Source organism: Equus asinus, chromosome 17, assembly GCF_041296235.1.
Source record: "Equus asinus isolate D_3611 breed Donkey chromosome 17, EquAss-T2T_v2, whole genome shotgun sequence".
Taxonomy (NCBI): Eukaryota; Metazoa; Chordata; class Mammalia; order Perissodactyla; family Equidae; genus Equus; species Equus asinus.
In genome coordinates, this window is record NC_091806.1 from 39936979 (window position 1) to 39956919 (window position 19941).

Genomic DNA, 19941 nt, shown 5'->3' on the forward strand with positions numbered 1-19941 from the left:
GGGATGGGGGAAGGGCGAAAGGGGTAAAGGGTGATGCACAGTGCAATCTATACAGAAGTTGAAATATAATGATGTATACCTGAAATTTATAGTGTTCTAAAGCAATGTGACCTCAATACAAATTAAATGAATAAATAAATAAATAAATAAAAGAAGTTCCAGCATTATCTGAGTGAGTATTGCTAATAATTGTATGGTGTTCTTTAAAACTGTGGACTGGGATTAGGCTCTTTGCCAAAAAAGCCATTGAGCAAATAAAAGCAGGAATTCTGGTTTCTCGATTTCTCTTTGGGATTGTTACCCTCCTCCTTCACCGCCTGCTCTGCATTTGCAGAATGTGAGTGTGAAGGGTCCACACAGCGGCAGTCTACACCGTGGTTCTAGGATTTAACCCACATCTTACTGGTCTAGCATATTTGCATCCACAGAAGGAACCCTTTTCTTTTTTTCCCCACTTTTTGTTTTACGTTTAGTGCATTTTAGGCACTAGAGAGTGAGTGTTTTATCATATAGAAGTAGAAGTCACAATCTGCTCCCAGGCAGTCCTCTGGAGGTTCAGCTTTGGAAGACAGACTTTCCCACTCTCTTTGTTTTCTCCTACCAGTTTGGCCTCTTGAAGGGAGCCATTCATAGGCAGAAGAGCGCTTCTGTAGAGGAACTTCTGTCACACTGGCTAGTTCCTTAAAGCAGTGGTTCCCAGGGCTGACGGGTAGGCTGGGTTTGGTGGGTGACAGGATTTTACTGATTTGTGTCATATGAGGAAAACAAGAAAAATGCAAGAGTTTTTCAGAAAGGAATTTATTTATCTCACTGTGTTGTATGCTGAGATTGTGTACCCTCTACTTTTTGAGTTAAAATCTCTTTTATGATAGTAGGATCATAATAAGTGATAGATTTAAAATAAAAAAACTCAATAAAAATAACCCGTTGTAGATGCCCAAACATTTTTTGCTGATTTTATTGCTTTGTGAAGTCCAAAAGTCCAGCGAACCACCATTTTAATGGATTTAGTTGGAGATAATGGATTTAACGAGATTTAATTGAGCCTCATTCTGATGAGGAAGGTTTTGAATAGTCCATCTCTGCACATTTTCAAAAAGCCAACCTACTTGGAGGCAACCAAGATGTCCTTCAGTAGATGAATGGGTAAACTGAGGTACACCCGGACAACAGAATATTATTCAGCACTAAAAATAAATGAGCTATCAAGCCACTTGAGGACTTGGAGGAAACTTAAATGCATATTACTAAGTGAAAGAAGCCAATGTGAAAAGGCTGCATGCTGTAGGATTCCAACTATATGACATTCTGGAAAAGGCAACACTATGGAGACAATAAAAAGATGAGTGGTTGCCAGAGGTTGGGAGGAGGCAGGGAAGGAGGAATAGGCGGAGCCCAGAGGATTCTTAGGGCAGTGAAACTGCTACTGTGTATGATACCATCATGGCAGATACATGCCATTATAAATTTATCTAAATCCACAGGGAGTATAACGCCAAGGGTGCACCCTCGTGTAAGCTCTAGACTCAGGGTGGTGATGATGTGACAGGGTAGGTTCATCAGTTGTAACAAATATACCACTCGGGTGGGGGATGTTGAGAACAGGCAAGGCTATGTATGTGTGGGAGTAGGAGGTACATGGGAAATCTCCGTACCTTCTACTCACTTTTGCTGTGCATCTGGAAAAATGCTCTAAAAAATAAAATCTATAAAAAAAAAAAGTCAACCTGCCAAGCAAAATATAATGCTTAGTTAGAACCAACATGGAGGAGCAGAGATCACTGGCCAGATAAACAAGGCCAGAACGTCAGACTCTCAGGGCTAAAGGAACCTCAGAGATCACCTCTCGTTACAGAGCTGAGAGATTGACTTTGCTGGTTTCTAACCCTGGACCTGCCACTCACTTGTCATGTGACCTTGAGCTAGCCACTCGTACTCTGGTCTGTTTCTTCAACTGCAAAGAGCCCTTCCAGGTCTGAAAATCTGTGACTTAATAAATTAATGATCTTCAAGTTTGACATATTAGGAAAAAAGTGATGCTTCCTCAAGGATAAGGGGTCAAGTCCGGGGAAACCAGACTGATGCAGAAAGTCACAAAACACTCAGTTTTTCTTATTGCCCTAAATGGCCATGACTTATAAGTCTTTATTTTAGAGTAACTTGGTATTGAGGGAAAAACTAAAAAGAGATTTCTTATCCCACCTCCTCCTCTATTTTTTTTTTCCCCAAACTGACATCTAAGGTGAGGCATCCTGTTCAAAGGGCAGTGAATCCAAACGCAAACAATTACTGCCTCCTAGTGGACACACAGCATGGGGCTCGTCTCTAAATTCAATAAAATAAAATATAATTTGATTTCCGAGCTGCTTCAAGAATTTGTCGTTAGAGCTGGAGCGACCTTAAGAAGCGACTTGTTTCACTTCCTTCATTTTGCAGATGGGGATGTTGATACTCAGAGTTACCCACTGGGGCCCAGGGGTTTCGACCCCAGTCCAGGGCTCATCCCACTACATTGCACTACAACTTTGTCAGGCTGCACAGACTCCGCCTACTTCTGTAAACTTCCTGAGTGCTGGGAAACTACCATCAGCTGTGGCAGGGAAAGAAGGATACCACCTCCTGTCAGTTTGCCTCCCACTGGAACTTCAGCTGTGGGAGGACCCCTCAGACACAGCCACGTGACCTAATAACACAAGCACACAGGGAGAACGCCATGGAACATGAAGGCAGAGATTGGGGTATGCCAAGCTTGCCAGCAAACCATCAGAAGCTAGGGGAGCAGCATAGAACAGACTCTCCCTCACAGCCCTTTGGAGGGACCAACCGTGCCGACACCTTGATCTCGGACTTCTGGCCTCAAGAACGGTGAGACAATAAATTTCCGTCATTTAAGCCACTCAGTTTATGGTACTCCGATTTTGCAGGACCAAATTAAGTTGCCTTTTCTCGAAGGCAGCTGATGACTGTGAAATTTCAAAATGTGAAAAGAACACGTGAACTTAGTCTCTCAGAATCATTAGATGGAAGCAACAGAGTCCAACTACTCATTCTGAGTGGGAACTCCTTATTCAGCGTCTCCTTCAGCTGCGGACAGAAAAGAGTGTTGTACCCTTAGGGCACAAAGAAGGCAGGACAGCCCAGAGCCAGACAAGATATTCTGTAATAGAGATGCAGACTTAGAATACAGCAAAGGATTAATGTGCTTGACTACCTTCAGTACTTGGAGCTACAGAAAGTGCTTCCTACAAATCTTGAAATGAGGAAAATGGGGTTGCCATCTGTGAGCTCAATTCTAAGATCATGCGTAAGGGATCAGAGCCGAGATATGCAAAGTCACCCAAGCAAGGCAAAAGAAAGTCACAGCAACACATGCTTCCTATCCAAGGGTTGTAGGGGAGAATGAGTTTTAGTCACCAAATTTCAAGTATTTCCTGTTGCAAAGGAAAGGTTCTCTCTTAGGTGGAGATGGATGCAGGAGGTATGACAGACCTTATGTATATCTGATCCCACTGGCCAGGCTCCCTGTTCGTTATACGCTGGACGCATCAGGCCGTCACAGCTTGCTGCTATTAACCATTCATCTAAGTCCATGCTGATTCCATTAGCTGGACAACCTTCAGATGACATGTGGCTTCCATCGTGCCTTAGAGAGAGACCGTACTTGGTGACATCCAGGCTGATTCTGGCTACCCGAGACAGTGACTACTCATACTAAATCCTCAGTAAAAGAGCTTCTGATTATGATTTCCCTCGGTGCCCTGCTTATGAAGGAGACTGCACAGATAACACTTACACAGGAATTTTAGTTTGGTGAGTTTTATTCCCTGGTTGATAAACCAGGCCTTTTAAAAATAACCTTCCTTCTGCACATTTTTATTTAATATAGATGAGTCTTTCAGCCATTCTTATCACGGGGCATCAACAAAAAAGAGTGATTCTTTGAGACTTCAACACGTAGCCCCCAAATGAAACACAGAGCGTGGAGGACTTCCACTACCAGCTATGATGTAGTAACTAGTACAGAATAAGCTCTCTTCTTGTAAACGACAGTAAAACTGGACCAAAAAAAAGGAGACAACTCTTTTTAGGCAGTAGACCCCAGGAAGACCGTAATTGGACCACAGGCTGTAATCCCTGAGGGAAGGGAACCTCTGGGGGTTGAGCCCCTCGAGGCTTAGTCTCTATCTCCTTTTGGTGCAGCGAGCTGGAGCCCCGTGAGATGAGGAGGTGGATATCAGACTTATGGGAAACCGAAGTGACTGGAGTCTCCGGGTCAGGGGCAGAAATCCGTGGGTCCTCTACCAAGTAGGGATAATGTGGAGCAAGTAGAACTTTCATTAACTGCTTGTGGAAGTGTGAAATGGTACAACCACTTTGGAAAACTGTCCAACATTATCTTATAAAGTTAATACACTGGCTATATGCCTCCGCAATTCCACTCCTAGCTATCTTCCCAAGAGAAATGAAAACATATATCCACAAAAAACTTGTCTATGAGTGTTCATAGCAGCGCTATTCAAAATAGCCTCAAACTGGAAACAACCCAGATGGTGAATGAATTAACAAATTGTGGTATATTTATACCAGTTAATGCTATTCAGCAATAAAAAAGGAACCAACTACTGAGATGATTCCATTTGTATGGAATGTGGGAGGTTTGACCGCAAAGCTGCAAGAGGAAAATTCCTGAGCTGAATAGAAATGTGCTGTATCTTGATCATAGGTGCACACATTTGCCCAAACTCACTGAACTGTACATTTAAAATATAGTCTTATAGGGGCTGGCTCTGTGGCACAGTGGTGAAGCTTGCGCACTCCACTTTGGTGGCCGGAGGGTTGCAGGTTCGCATCCCGGGCAAGGACCTACACACTGCTTATCAAGCCATGCTGTGGCAGGTGTCACACATATAAAGTAGAAGATGGGCACAGATGTTAGCTCAGGGCCAATCTTCCTCAACAAAAGGAGGATTAGCAGCAGATGTCAGCTCAGGGCTAATCTTCCCCCCGCACCTCCCCTAAAAAAGAAAAAAATATACAGTCGTATATAATTATATCTCAATAATGTTGAGAAAAAACAAAGAGGGTCAGCCCTGGCATATGGCTAATGAGAGGTACTCCACATGAGGTCCTGCTAACTTCAGCGCTCCCCTTATTGATTTCTTCACAGGAAGATTCCGAAACCCTCTCAGGAGGCAGAGTCTGCAGCTGGAATCTGCCTCCCCCACTTACTAGCGTCATTGCCTCGAGGAAACGACTTAACCTTTCTGAGATGCTTTTCCTCATCCCTAAAAAGAGATAATGCTTTTTTTCAAGAGCTATTGAAAGGATTAAAAGATCCATGACAGCATTATTCACAACAGCAAAAATTGGGGGAAAAAATCCATATCCCAAATGCTCATCAACAGTAGAATGAATAAAACTGCAAAATATTCATAAATTGGACTGTTATACAGAAGCAATAAGAATGAAGGAATGACAGCCACGCACAACAGCAAGGATGACTCTCGCAAACCTAACATTGAGCAGAAGATGCCAGACACAAGCAGATTGGATAATGCTAATAATGTAATTTAAAAAAATTTAAGGCAAACTAAAGTATAATATTGGGGGAGGCATGCTTGAGTGGTAAAACTATATAAGCAATAAAATGATGGCCATGCTTGTTTTAAGGGCGTTGCTTTGGAGGAGGCGGTGATTGGAGAGAGGGGGAGGGGCTTCTGGAGGCTGGCGAAGCTTGCTTTCTTTGGAAGGTGTTTCTTAAAGAATGATTTTGATAAACTAATAAGCTGTATATCTTTTTGTGCACTTTTACAGAAGTGTGCTATATTTCACAATAAAAATGTTTGGAAAAGAAAAAGCAAACGATAACCTCATCCAGGATAAACTGAGGTGGCCGAGAAGCCAGGACAGGATTTGTGCCCTGGCCCATCCATCACCCGCAGCCTACACCCCCAGCCCCGGGAGCCTGGCCTCCGCCGAGCAACAGACCCGCCGGCGAGGCCACACACTCCAGAAGCGACAACTCCAGCCCCCAAGACCCAGGGCAGTGGGTACAAAACCGTGCGGCACAATCCGCCTAGAACACACACCGCACAGCACAGAATCCACCTGCAAAAGCGATCAGCAGCCTCTAACCGTCTGCGCCTGCGCAGAAGCGCCCAAGAGAGACTCGATTGCGCATGCGCTCTGTGCCCCGCGTGTCTAACGCCGGTAGGGAGCAGCTAGCAAAAGGGAGGAGCTGCGCAGCTACCTTGGGGGCGGCGGAGGAGCTGACAGCTGCCCTGTGGGCGAGCGCCTTGGCTCGGGGCCTGCAGTCACGTGTTTCTTGGGCTGAGTTGCAGATTTCTGAAGGAGCACCCATGTTTAGTTCCAGAATGTTGTTCCAGCGCAGAACTCAGCAAACTTCTATAAAGCCTAGACAGTGCATAGTTTAGACTTTGAGGGCCAAGAGGCAAAACTGAGGATCTTACGTAGGGACTTACATAACAAGAGAGGAAACAAATATCTTCAATTTTTAACTGAAGAAATTCAAAATACAATAGTAATAATTGAGTACAGTTTTTTTTAAGTTGAGGCTTACTAATAGCAATGGAATTCTATTTTAGGGGTGAAGGTGGAGTGTGGAGGATAACATTTCTCTCATGGTGGCTCAGAGTTGGTGTTCTCTATCGTCTAAAATTGATTGCAAGTTTCATCTGTTGATGCAGACCTACAATGAGATTTTTACCCACTTCATTTTTGAAATGTTTTTTCACACAGGTGAGTACTGCCAAATATTGATATCAGCCCTGAGCATATGATCTCAATTGATCGTATGCATCACCAGAAGGCATTTATAGAATTCTGTTAGATTCCCTCTTGATATTTGCCCTTTAGCAAGTCATTACGTTGTAGATTAATCGCTTCTGATGGAAGATTAGGTGGAAGCTCCTGGATCATGCAGTTAAATGGATTTTGAAATAATGGAAATTTCCTTTGCATTTGCATCAAGGTCTGAAAACCCACGCTAGAACTGTAATTTGAGCTTGAAAAATCCATCTGCAGCACATTTGTGTGGGAATGGAGGCCTCGAATCTTATTTGAACTTTTGACAGCACTTGAAGCATATAAAGCAACTCGGCTTTAGTTGTGGCTCAGATGCTGTTAATTGTTATCAAAATGACTTCACTGCATTCTAAGTTTTGCATGTTAATGCTGTTTTGCCTTGTAATGTTAAGTTGAAATCATTAAGTATCCTTATCAAGTCTATAGCAAAAGCTGAGTTTCAAAGCCGTGCAATGTTCTATGATATGAGTTAAGGGCAGTTCTTCTCGTTCAGAAAAACTTCAGGTTTAGCCCTAAGCTTACAAAATCGCAATAAATCTTTACCGCTGATAATCCATTGAACTGTCGTATAGTAGAGCTAGTCAAGATATTCAGCTTCTATTTTTTTTTTCTTTTTGTGCCTTGAGGAAGATTAGACCTGAGCTAACCTCTGCTGCCAATCCTCTTCTTTTTGCTGAGGAAGACTGGCCCTGACCTAACATCTATGTCCATCTTCCTCTATTTTATATGTGGGATACCTGCCACAGCATGGCTTGATAAGTGGTGCATAGGTCTACACCCTGGGTCTGAACCAATGAACCCTGTGCCGCCGAAGCAGAACATGTGAACTTAACTATTATTCTGCTGGGCCAGCCCCTTAGCTTCTATTTTTGACAAAAATCCATGGATCTGAAGATGGTTAAGGTTATGAGGGTGAACGAAGTTTGCTGTTGACACTATAGGTCAATAACACATGATAGATTAAATTTTTTTTAATTTAGTTTTTTTTTGTTTGGTGAGGAAGATGGGCCTGGAGCTAACATCTATTGCCTATCTTCCTCTTTTTCCTGAGGAAGATTGTCCCTGAACTAACATGTGTGCCAGCCTTCCTCTATTTTGTATGTGGGACACTGCCACAGCATGGCTTGATGAGTAGTGTGTAGGTCCGCGCCTGGGATCCGAACCTACGAACCCTGGACCGCCGAAGCAGAGTGTGCAAACTTAATCGCTACACCATCTGGCAGCCCCGAGATTAAAATATCTTTAGGAAAATAAGTATAGTGTTTTAATGCCATACATTTTCACAAGGTTTGTAAATTTGTCCAATAAACCCATTTTCTGCCCTACATGTGTTTTTGCCCCAGTCAATTGTAACACATCTTAGCAGATTCCACTTCAGCTTGCGCTGCATTGGTGTTTCCTCAACTTCTTTGAAAACATTCTTACCTATAGTTGTTCCATGCAGACTATTCATAGAGGCTAACTCCTCAGTCACATCAGCCTCAGCCTTGACTCCTCAAATAAACAACAGCTAGCCGTATTTGTCAAATCTGTCAATTCATCAAGAGCCAATGAAAACCACTCAAAATCGTTTGACTTATTTTTTAATTGACTACTATATAAGTTTCCTGTGGCTGCTATAGCAAATTACACAAAGTTTGTGGCTTAAAATGGCAGAAATGTGTTTTCTCATCGTTCTGGAGGCCAGAAATCAGAAAGCAAGGCATCAGCAGGGCCAGACTCCTCCTGGAGACCCTGGGGGAGAATCTGGTCTTTGCCTCGTCCAGCATCTGGTGGTCACTGTCTTCCTTGGCTTGCAGCCATGTCGCTCCAACCTCTGCCTCCATCCTCACATCCTCCTCTCTTCTTTCTGTATGTGTCTCCTCTGTCTTTCTTTTATAAGACACATGTCATTGGATTTAGGACCCACTCAGGTAATCCAGGATGATCACATCTCAAGATTCTTGAATTAATTATATCTGCAAAGACCCTTCTTCCAATATTTTCACATTCATGGATTCCAAGGATTTGATGTGGATGGATTTGACACAGATCTATCTTTTTGAGGGCCATTCTTTGGCCTCCCAAAACTACTAATATTGTGCCCAATATCCTCAACTCTTTAAGCAACTGTTCTTGCCAACAGGCTAATAGTTTTAAACAAGTTTATTTTCTCTGGGCTTATTTTTTTTTTGGCTGCTACAATCAAGCAATTTCACTAACTCATTCATAGCAAACAGTTTTCCTTGCTTGGTTAACAAATGAGACACTGGCTGCAGACTAATTTTCACTTTTTATTTTTGTGAAGAAATTCTGCTGTGATGAGATATAATGTCTTAAATGTTCTAACTTTTCTGATCGTGGCTGGTCTTTGGGAATATTTATTCTGATCATTGGGAATATTATGATGAATGCTTAGTCTGAAATAATGCCAATGGGTCTTGCATTCTTTTAGCCCAGCTTAGTGTCATTGCATAATAAACACAATGCTTTGCCATCTAATTGCATAACAAAATAATCCACGCTCCACTCTGCCTTAAAAGCACAACATTCTAAATCCACTTTTCTTGTTTTGGAATGAGGGGCATGCATTGGCAATTTTTTTTTAAATGTGGTACGGTTACATGCATGACACTCTAAATGATATTGAGTTATAACTTTATCACTGTGACTTGCAGTGTGCCAAGCAACAGTGGAAAGTGACGGGTGTCACAAATGGTCTCTACTGCAGATACCCCAAAGCAGCCCTAGACAGTCCTGTCTAACATTGGCTGTGTTCCAAGACCACTTTCTTTATGGATGCCGAGCTTACAATTTCCTATAGTTTTCTTGCGTCACAAAATATTTTTCTTTTGATTTTTTTCAACAATTGAAAAATGAGAAAACCATTCTGAGCTCATGGGCCATACAAAAGCATGCGGTGGGTCAGTTTCAGCCTGTGAGCTGTAGTTTGCTGATCCCTGGTCAAAATCTACACTACGAAAAGAAATATTCAGGTATGCAACTAGACCCAAAAAGGCCCAGAGAGAGGAAGGCATTTCCGTTTTCTGTCCCAGCATCATGCTCATCCAGAATGACTGACTTTGTGACTTGCTTGTGGTGGCGGGGAGAAACCTATTGCAAGGATATGGATGTACTTCTAAACCTCCGTAACCCAACTTTATTACTGTACAACAGTTCAACATTGCAAGGAAAGTATTCCAAGGATGTAGCTGTGCCCTTAAGCCCTTGTAACCCAACTTTATCATTGTACAACAGTCCAACATCAAGGCAAAGAGTAATAGACACAATTGAGAGTGGGTGGAGACAGTCAGAGAACTTTTCTTTTACTGTTCAAAGACAAACTGTAGCATTTGACCCTGGATTGCATGAGAGAAGCAAGCGAAAGAAGAGAGTTTAGCCCAGTTTAATGCAGTTGGATGGCAAACTTACCGATAGTTGCTGTAGATTATATCTTAAGAGTTTTGTGGTGCTTTCGTTGTGCATCAAAAAAGGTGATTCAGGAGTGAGTGTGTTTTTTAAAATATTCAATTTATTAAAGTTAGATGTTAAAACCCTGATTCTTCCTGAAGCTTTTAAAGTTCATTTTACATGTATAAGCTAGCAAATTTTAATAATTACCTTTAAGATCTCATTTACAAACTTAGTTAAACTTTAAATGTTTTAGGTTGTATTTAAAATTTTACACATTTAATTTTCTTTTGGTGAGGAAGATTGGGCCTGAGCTAACATCCATACATCCATTGCCAATCTTCCTATTTTTGCTTGAGGGAGATTGTTACTGGGCTAACATCTGTGCCAATCTTCCTCTACTTTGTATGTGGGATGCCACCACAGCATGGCTTGATGAGCCGTGTGTAGGTCCGTGCCTGGGATCCAAACCACTAAAGCCTAGGCTGCCGAAGTGGAGTGCACAAACTTAACCACTATGCCACTGGGCTGGCCCCACACATTTAATTTTTTTTCGGGACTCCAGTAGTCTGATTTAACAAACCATCCTAGGCGTTAGGTTGAACCATATGAAATTGCGTTTTCTTAGGTAAAAAAACAGTCGAATACTGGCAATTTTATGTGATTCAATCCAGTACTTACATCATTCTACATATAATAAGTGAAATTTATAAATATGGTGTGAAAGTAAAAATTGGACAAAGTTGCACAGGCAAGGAAGACTTTATTTAAGGCTACACCAAGGAGGGAGAGAATACACTGCAGCCTGAGCTCCGCTATGCTAAACGCAAGGGGGCGGAGTTTCAGTGCTGGGGCGGGCTAGTGGGAAAGTACTGGAGGACTGGAGGTTGATCAGCTGGAGGGTGACCAGCGGGATGTGGGTATCACATTGAGTTATTCTTGAGTTTGCAGAGGTTTATCTCTTGTGGCTAGGCCACCTGTGTTTGCTAATTGGCACCCACTGAAGTTAGACACCTGCCCTTCCACAGAGCCTGGGAGACAGGGGTGCTTTCTTTCTTGATGCTTACGTTTCAAAGAGATGGCTCCCAGGTCCTTGAGAAAGACATTCCTGGGTTGTAAAACTGGCAAGAGGCTTTTAAAAAATTTACATATAGTTCAAAGAGGCAGAGAAAGAATTTACAACTCCAAGTTTTCTAAAGAAAATGTTCTAAGAAAAGGGAGGTCAGGACATAAACTCAGGAAGAAACCTAAATTTTAGTCAAACTGAGGGAAATATTAAGCGCATCTTGGTCAATGATGAATCTTAAACTCTCTTAATCCAATTCTGTATATAAATTATGTAGGATTCCAGCATAAAAATACAAGTCTAAATTAATTAGTCACTTATTCATTTTATAATTTATATATATTTATGAAAGGATTTATAAGTTATAATTTTATAATACATATAATAAATAAATATAAAATAATTATAATTTTGTAACTTTATAAATTTATAATTTTTAAAAGGATCACAAGGCTAAACTGTTACTGATACAGGCCAATTTCTCTTAAACATTTCAAATTCTCCCACTAATTTATGCACAGCTTATTCTTAAAAAACAGCACTAATAATACTATAGGGATGCTGGCAGGATTCCTGCCTGTGACATTGATGAGCTACTCCAGGTCCATAGGCTGTGCCAAGGACTCTCTAACTTAAAAACGAGACCAGCCACGTAGCCCACATTCCTGAGAATCTGGTTACACGTTACCCAATTATTATTTCTGGTCCTGGAAGTCTGAAATCCTCTGGCCAAGCACCACGGTTAAACCAAGGCCAGATGGAAGTGGACACAATTCTAATGTTACCATCTTGCTTCACCCGACATGCTAGCCCAGGGCTGCTCTTTGCTCAGAACTCAGAGAAAACAGTTTTGATTTAGGCAGTCTTTCAGAGCTCAAGTTGTATCTTTTTTTTTTTTGTTTTTTGAGGAAGATTAGCCCTGAGCTAACTGCTGCCAATCCTCCTCTTTTTGCTGGGGAAGACTGGTCCTGAGCTAACATCTGTGCCCATCTTCCTCTACTTTTTATGTGGGGCACCTGCCACAGCATGGCTTGACAAGTGGTGCCATGTCTGCACCCTGGATCCAAACCGGCAAACCCCGGGCCACCAAAGCGGAACATGCGCACTTAACCGCTGCACCACCAGGCCAGCCCCCAAGTTGTACCTTTGACTATAGCATTGACCCAAGAGGCCTTCAATGTAGGGAGGAAGCTGCATGTAGCGCAGTGGTCTTCGAATTGGGGAACACCTCCCCCATTGAGGGTAACAACAAAAAAAGACATTCTGAGAATTTTAAGGGAGTCAATTTAATATTCTCTTAGATTTGTCCTGAATATACATTTCTTAAATTTGATCTGCTTGAGTATGTACCTGCCATCAGCTAGTTCTCCACTCCTTCCAACCCCCACCCCTTTCACAATGTCCTTCTCTCTTCTACCCAAGAAGGGCAGACTTTCATCCTTTTGGAAACTTACTAAAGTTGACAGTCAAAGAAACAGTTGAAGTATTGATGCTGGTATTGATAAAGTGAATGACTAAAGATTGGGTAACACACCTTCTTACTATTTGGTTAATATCCAATTGTTTGCTTTTATGAAAGAATAATTCAGAAACGTTTAATTATTTTGCTCACAAATTATTTACTCACATGTGAGGGGGTGAGTTGGTAGACTGAGTGAAACAGGAAAAGGAAAAACAGGATTGATAAAAAGAGGGGGCAGAGGGAAGAGGAAAAATGCTTGAGACAACCTGGAAACAGTGAATCTTGTTTGCAAAATTTTGGGGTAAATGATTAGCTGGTAGATAGCAGAGAGGTCAGTTCTTGGATGCACTGACTGCAGGTATCAAAGAAAACACTTTCAGTTATTTTTGTATTCTCTACAGAGTTCTTGAGAATTCAGTTGTGGACCATACTACCAGGCTCTGGGTAATGCCTGCCAATGTTTTTCCATTAGCAGCTCCACCTTAGTAAGGCTGGTTCTGCACCATTTCTCTCCTTAGAACTTCTCACAAATATTCATAAAGTTTATGGCATTATCAGCTGATCATTTATTAAAAATAATTCTGGGGGCTGGCACGTTGGCGTAGTGGTTAAGTTTGTGTGCTCTGCTTTGGCGGCCTGGGGTTCATGGGTTCAGATCCCGGGCATGGACCTACATACCATTCATCAAGCCATGCTGTGGTGGTGTCCCACACACAAACTAGAGGAAGATTTGCAACAGATATTAGCTCAGGGCCAATCTTCCTCACACACACACAAAATTTTGGTTTGTATATCACCATGACATTTTTGGTTTATATCTCAAAAGGAGTTCAAAGGATTGAGTGATAATGCTATAACCAAATCTCCATTTCCATTTATGTGATTAAGTTATCAAGAGTTTATATGCATTAAAAAAAAACAGAAAAAATAGGAATATATTTTATACTGAAGCCTGTTTCATTATAGCAGTAAGCAATATTAATAGATACATTAATATACCATTAATCCAAATACAGATACATATATGTTTTTAAAAAGCCACATCCAGGGGCTGGCCTGGTGGCACGCAGGTTAAGTTCACACGTTCCGATTCCCGGCAGCCCAGGGTTCGCCGGTTCGGATCCCAGGTGGGGACATGGCACTGCTTGGCATGCCATGCTGTGGTAGGCGTCCCACATATAAAGTAGAGGAAGATGGGCATGTTGTTAGCTCAGGGCCAGTTTTCCTCAGTAAAAAAGAGGAGGACTGGCAGTAGTTAGCTCAGGGCTAATCTTCCTCAAAACAAACAAAAAAGTCCCCATCCAGATAATCAATTCACTTCCAATTTTTTTTACATTTTAAAATATATTTTATATTTTTAACATTTAAAAATATTTATTATTTATCAAAATATGTAACTATGTTTATGTCATTTTGATCAATTACATAAAAATAATAATTGGAATGATGACTCAGTCCAGAAGAAAAAAGTTTTTTTGAGGAAGATTAGCCCTGAGCTAACATCTGCTGCCAATCCTCCTCTTTTTGCTGAGGAAGACTGGCCCTGAGCTAACATTCGTGCCCATCTTCCTCTACTTTATATGTGGGATGCCTACCACAGCATGGCTTGACAAGCAGTGCATAGGTCCACACCTGGCATCCGAACCAGCAAACTTCGGGCAACTGAAGCAGAATGTGCGAACTTAACCACTGCACCACTGGGCTGGCCCCCAGAAGAAAAATTTTAACACATAGAGCTTTATGGTCACAAGAAAAATAAGTTCAATTTTTATATATATGTTTTTTTGTCTCAGAGAATTATGCTAGGTTAATCAATTACAGTTAGACAAAATTATGTGGCAAAGTGCCATATATATGAGTTCAAGAAGAAAAAGGAATAATGTAAGTTTATTTTTATTGTTAAAGAAGAACTCATTCATGCATTTTTAAAACGGATCATGATGGATTTTGCTGGAGACATGATGTCAGCAACATGGATGACTAGGAGGTCCCAACCCTTGTCCCTCCACAAAAATAACAATTTAAAAACTACCCATTGACAAAAATAGCTCTGGGAAAGCTCCAGCGTACAACACAGAAGCTTCAGCAACACAGTAGAGCACAAAAACTGAGGATGGCTGCACAGGAAAGTGTAGAAAGCATCTTATCTGCAACCCCATCCCCCCACCTGGCACAGCTGAGTGCCAAGAGAGATACCCTAGGCCACCATGGGGGAAAAGGAGAGCAAGAGGGCTCCAGGAGCCTTTTCCAGGGAGGACCCCAGCAGCCCTCACCACCCTTGCAGACACCCTTAGCGTTTGCTGCCAAAGGACCCTGCAGTCTTTGCTGATGCTGACCTCAGCTGATAGACCTTTCCAGAACCCACGCCACTGCATTCCCTCAGAGCCATAGCTGCCACTGTGCTACCCTAGAGCTGGATCTGCCACACTCCATCCAGCTAGCACCCTCACATCCACCTGTAGGTGAAGGTTTTTCTCCACCATAGCCAGTGCAAAGAAGTCTAGAAGAGGTGATTTCTCCTTTAAATGCACAGAGATCAATGCAAGGCTACAAGGAGCATGAAAAATCAAGGAAACATGACAGCACCAAAGGAACACAATAAATTTCCAATAACCAGCCCTAAAGAAATGGAGATCTATGAATTGCCTGACAAAGAATTCAAAATAATTGTTTTAAAGAACCTCAGTGAGCTATAAGAGAATACTGATAGACAACTCAACAAAATCAGGAAAAAAACACATGAACAAAATGAGAAGTTCAGAAGAAAGAAATCATAAAAATGAACCAAACAGAAATTCTGGAGCTGAAGAAAAAAATAAGTGAAATTAAAAATTCAATAAAGAGCTTCAAAAATAGACTCAATCAAGTAGAAGAAAGAATCCGTGAAATCAAAGACAAGTCATTTGAAATTAACCAGTCAGAGGAGGAAAAAAGAAAAAAGAAAGAAAAGAATGAAGAAAATGTATGATATTTATGGAACACCATAAAGAGAATCAATATATGCATTATAGCAGTCTCAGAAAGAGAGGAGAGAAAGGAGCAGAAAGCTTATTTAAAGAAATAATTCCTGAAAGCTTCCCAAATCTTGGGAAGGGAATGGATATCCAATTCATGAAGCTCAAAGAATCCCAGATAGGATCAGCTCAAAGAAGACTACACTAAGATACATTATAATCACACTGTCAAAAATCAAGGACAAGAAAAGAATTTTGAAAGCAGCAAGAGAAAATTGAGTCATCCCACACAAGGGAATCCCCATAAAGCTATCAGTAGATTTCTCAGCAGAAACTTTGCAGGCCAGGAGAGAGTGGGATAATATATTCAAAGTACTGAAAGAAAAAATGAAAGCCATATATGAAAAGTCTATACCTAACATCATAATCAATGAAAAAAAACTGAAAGCTTTCCCTCTGAGATTCAGTATAAGGCAAGGGTGTCCACTCTTGCCACTTCTTTTCAACGTAATACTGGAGGTCCTATCCAGAGCAATTAGGCAAGAAAAAGAAATACAAGGCATCCAAATCAGAAAGGAAGAAGTAAAACTGTCTCTGTTTGCAAGTGACATGATCATATATGTAGAAAACCCTAGAGACTCAACAACAAGAAACTGTTAGAAGTAATAAACAAATTCAGTCAAGTTGCAGGATGCAAAATCAACATACAAATATCAGTCACGTTTTTATACATAAACAATGAACTATCTGAAACGGAAATTGAGAAAACATTATTATTTACAATAGCAACAAAAAGAATAAAATACTTAGGAATAAACTTAACCAAAGAAGTGAAAGACTCGTACACTGGAAATTATAAAACATCGATGACAGGAAATAAAGAATACACAAATAAATGGAAAGACATCCTGTGCTCATGGATTGGAAACTTAATATTGTTAAAATGTCCATACTACCCAAAGTGATCCACAGAGTCAATGCAATCTCTACTAAATCTCAATGGCATTCTCCCCAGAAATAGAAAAAGCAATCCTAAAATTCATATGGAACCACAAAAGACCAAATAGCCAAAAGCAATCTTGAGCAAGAAGAACAAAGCTGGAGGCCTCACCCTTCCTGATTTCAAAATATATTACAGAGCCATAGTAATAAAAAAGTATGGTACTGGCATAAAAACAGACACACAGACCAATGGAACAGAATAGAGAGTCTGGAAATAAAACCACACCTATATGGTCAACCAGTCTTTGACAAGGGCACCAAAAATACACAATGGAGAAAGGCTAATCTCTTCAATAAATGGTTTTGGGAAAACTGGTCAGCCACATGCAAAAGAATGAAACTGGGCCTCTATCTTATGCTACACATAAAAATTAACTCAAAATGGATTAAAGACTTAAATATAAGACTGAAGGTGTAAAACTCCTAGAAGAAAACATAGGAGAAAAGCTGCTTGATGTAGGTCTTGGCAATGATTTCTTGGACATGATACTAAGAGCCCAGAGAACAAAAGAAAAAATAGACAAATGGGACTACCCCAAACTTTAAAAGTTCTACACAGCAAAAGAAACAATCAACAGAATGAAAAGGCAACCTATAGAATGGAAGAAAAGATTTGCAAACCATATACATGATAAAGGGTTATTACCCAAAATGTATAAAGAACTCCTACAACTCAAAAACACCAACAAAATAACCTGATTAAAAAATGGGCAAAGGACTTGAATAGATATTTCTCCAAAGAAGATAACAAATGGCCAACAAGCATATGAGAATATGCTCAACATCGCTCGTTATCAGGAACATGCAAATCCAAACCATGAGACCTCACGTCACACCTTTAGAACGGCTATCATAAAAAAACACAAAGGATAACAAGTGCTGGTGAGGATGCGAAGAAAAGGGAACCCTGGTGCACTGTTGGTGGGAGTGTAAATTGGTACACTCACTATTGAAAACAGTATGGAGATTCCTCAAAAAATTAAAAATAGGTCTACCTATGACCCAGCCATCCCACTTGTGGGCCTATAGCCAAAGGAAATAAAGTTATTATTTCAGAGATATCTGCACTCCCATGTCCATACTAGCATTATTCATAATAGCCAAGATATGGAAACAACTTAGATGTCTGTTGATGGATGAATGGATAAAGAAAATGTGGTATGCATACAGAATGGAATGTTATTTAGCCTTATAAAAGAAAGAAATCCAGACATTGGTGACAACTGAATGAACTTGGAGGACACTATACTAAGTGACACAGAAAGACAAACATTGCATGATCCCACTTGTACACGGAACCTAAAATAGTCAAACTCACAGAAGGAGAGAGTAGAACGGTGGTTTCCAGGAGCTGTGGAGAGGGAAGGGTGAGATGTTGGTCAAGGCGTGCAAAGTTTCCATTATTGAAGATGAGTAAGTTCTGGAGATCTAATGTACAGCCATGTAAATATAGTTAGCAATACTGTATTATATATTTGAAATTTGCTAAGAGGGTACATCTTAAGTGTCCTCACTATAAAGAAAGAGAGAAAAAAAGAAAATAGTAACTATGTGAGGTGATGCTTATGTTAATTAGCTTGGTTGTGGCAATTATTTAACAATGTGTAAGTATACCAAAACCAATGTGTAAGTCTATCATGTCATACACCTTAAAAATACATTTTTTTTTTTTTTGCTGAGGAAGATTCGCCCTGAGCCAACATCTGTGCCAATCTTCCTCTATTTTGTATGTGGGATGCCACTACAGCATGGCCGCCGATGAGTGGTGTAGGTCCCTGCCTGGGAACTGAACCTGGGCTGCCGAAGTGGAGTGTGCTGACGTTAACCCCTAGGCCACAGGGCTAGCCCCCAAAATACAATTTTTATTTCTCAATTATACCTTTAATAAAGATGGGAATATAAGATATATGAAAAAAATGGATCATGATGGGTACTAAATTGCTATGGCATTTTCATTTCCTTGGATACATTTAAGAGAGTGATGCAAGACTTTTATCTTAGAATGTCACGATTTACAACACACTGAAAATTACACCCTTTGCAACCATTTAAATGAGGAAAAGAATTTAAAGGTCAATTCAAAAAACATGTACCTAGGTTTTAAAATTTTCTTGCTGGATGCTAGAGCAAAACTATTGGAAGACTATCGCAGACCTCTGGATTTCCTCTCTCTTTGCTCTAGAGACCTAGAGCTGCCAGTTTCTCTTCTTGGGCAGATGTTAAGAGGGTTTCCTAATCTCACAGGGAATCCACATTTCAGACCCCGCTTTTGTCTCCAAAGGACCTGGCACTGGGGGACTGCAGTGCTCATCAGGGAGAGGGCTTCCTCAGTGCTTTCCAGAACATTCCATCATAGGCTTCGTCACGCTAATCTCTACCTATGACTTCTTCTGCTCCATTTTACTGTCAGAAATCCATCTCTAATATCCCAGCATTCTAATAATATAAATATAGTCCACCAGACTGTAAGCTCCATGAGGGCAGGGTCACATCTGCTAGGCTCACCCATGTGTCCTCAGCACAGTGTCTGGAACACACGGACATGCAAAAAGTTATTGAAGTTGAATTAAGTGGGGCAGCTGATCTTGCAGGGGACGTTGTTTTGGACATGAGGGTTGGAGACATGGGCTGAAAATTTGAATAAAACCCAAGAGAAGTCTAATTAATTCATTTTTTTGTGGGATAGCCTTTCTGTTGTTCGAAGGCAGTTAAATCAATCTCTTTTCTCACATCTTCCCTTAAATAATTCTTTGTAAGGAGGAGGCAGGCTCTTCCTGAGCCATGAGATTTGATTCTAGTTCTTTAGCTAAGATATCTTGGCAGGTTACTTGTCCTCTCTTTTCATCAGTTAAAATAGAGACAAACCTTGATAGCTTGCTGCGAGGAGATAATGCATGGGAAAGTGCTCAGAACAAGGACTGTCACAGAGGGGGCCGTCAGGAAGTGGTGGCTTGGAGATAAGGTTCAGCTGCTTACTAACCTGGTTGTTCCTTCCCAGGTTTCACTCCACTAAGTCAGTGTTCCAGGGTAGACACAGGCCCAGAGCTGGGCAGAGTAGAGAAAGATTTCTTTCCTCAGTTCATGTGCTTTCCTTCTGTGTTTGAGCTGCTAACTTTGCTTTAACATGATTTGGGGGCTGAAACTGTGGCAGTGCGGGACATCTCTGAAGGAGACTAAAGTAAGACAGACGTGAAGGCAGAAAAACCATCTGGGTGGGGAGAGTAGCTATTGTTCTCTTGAGA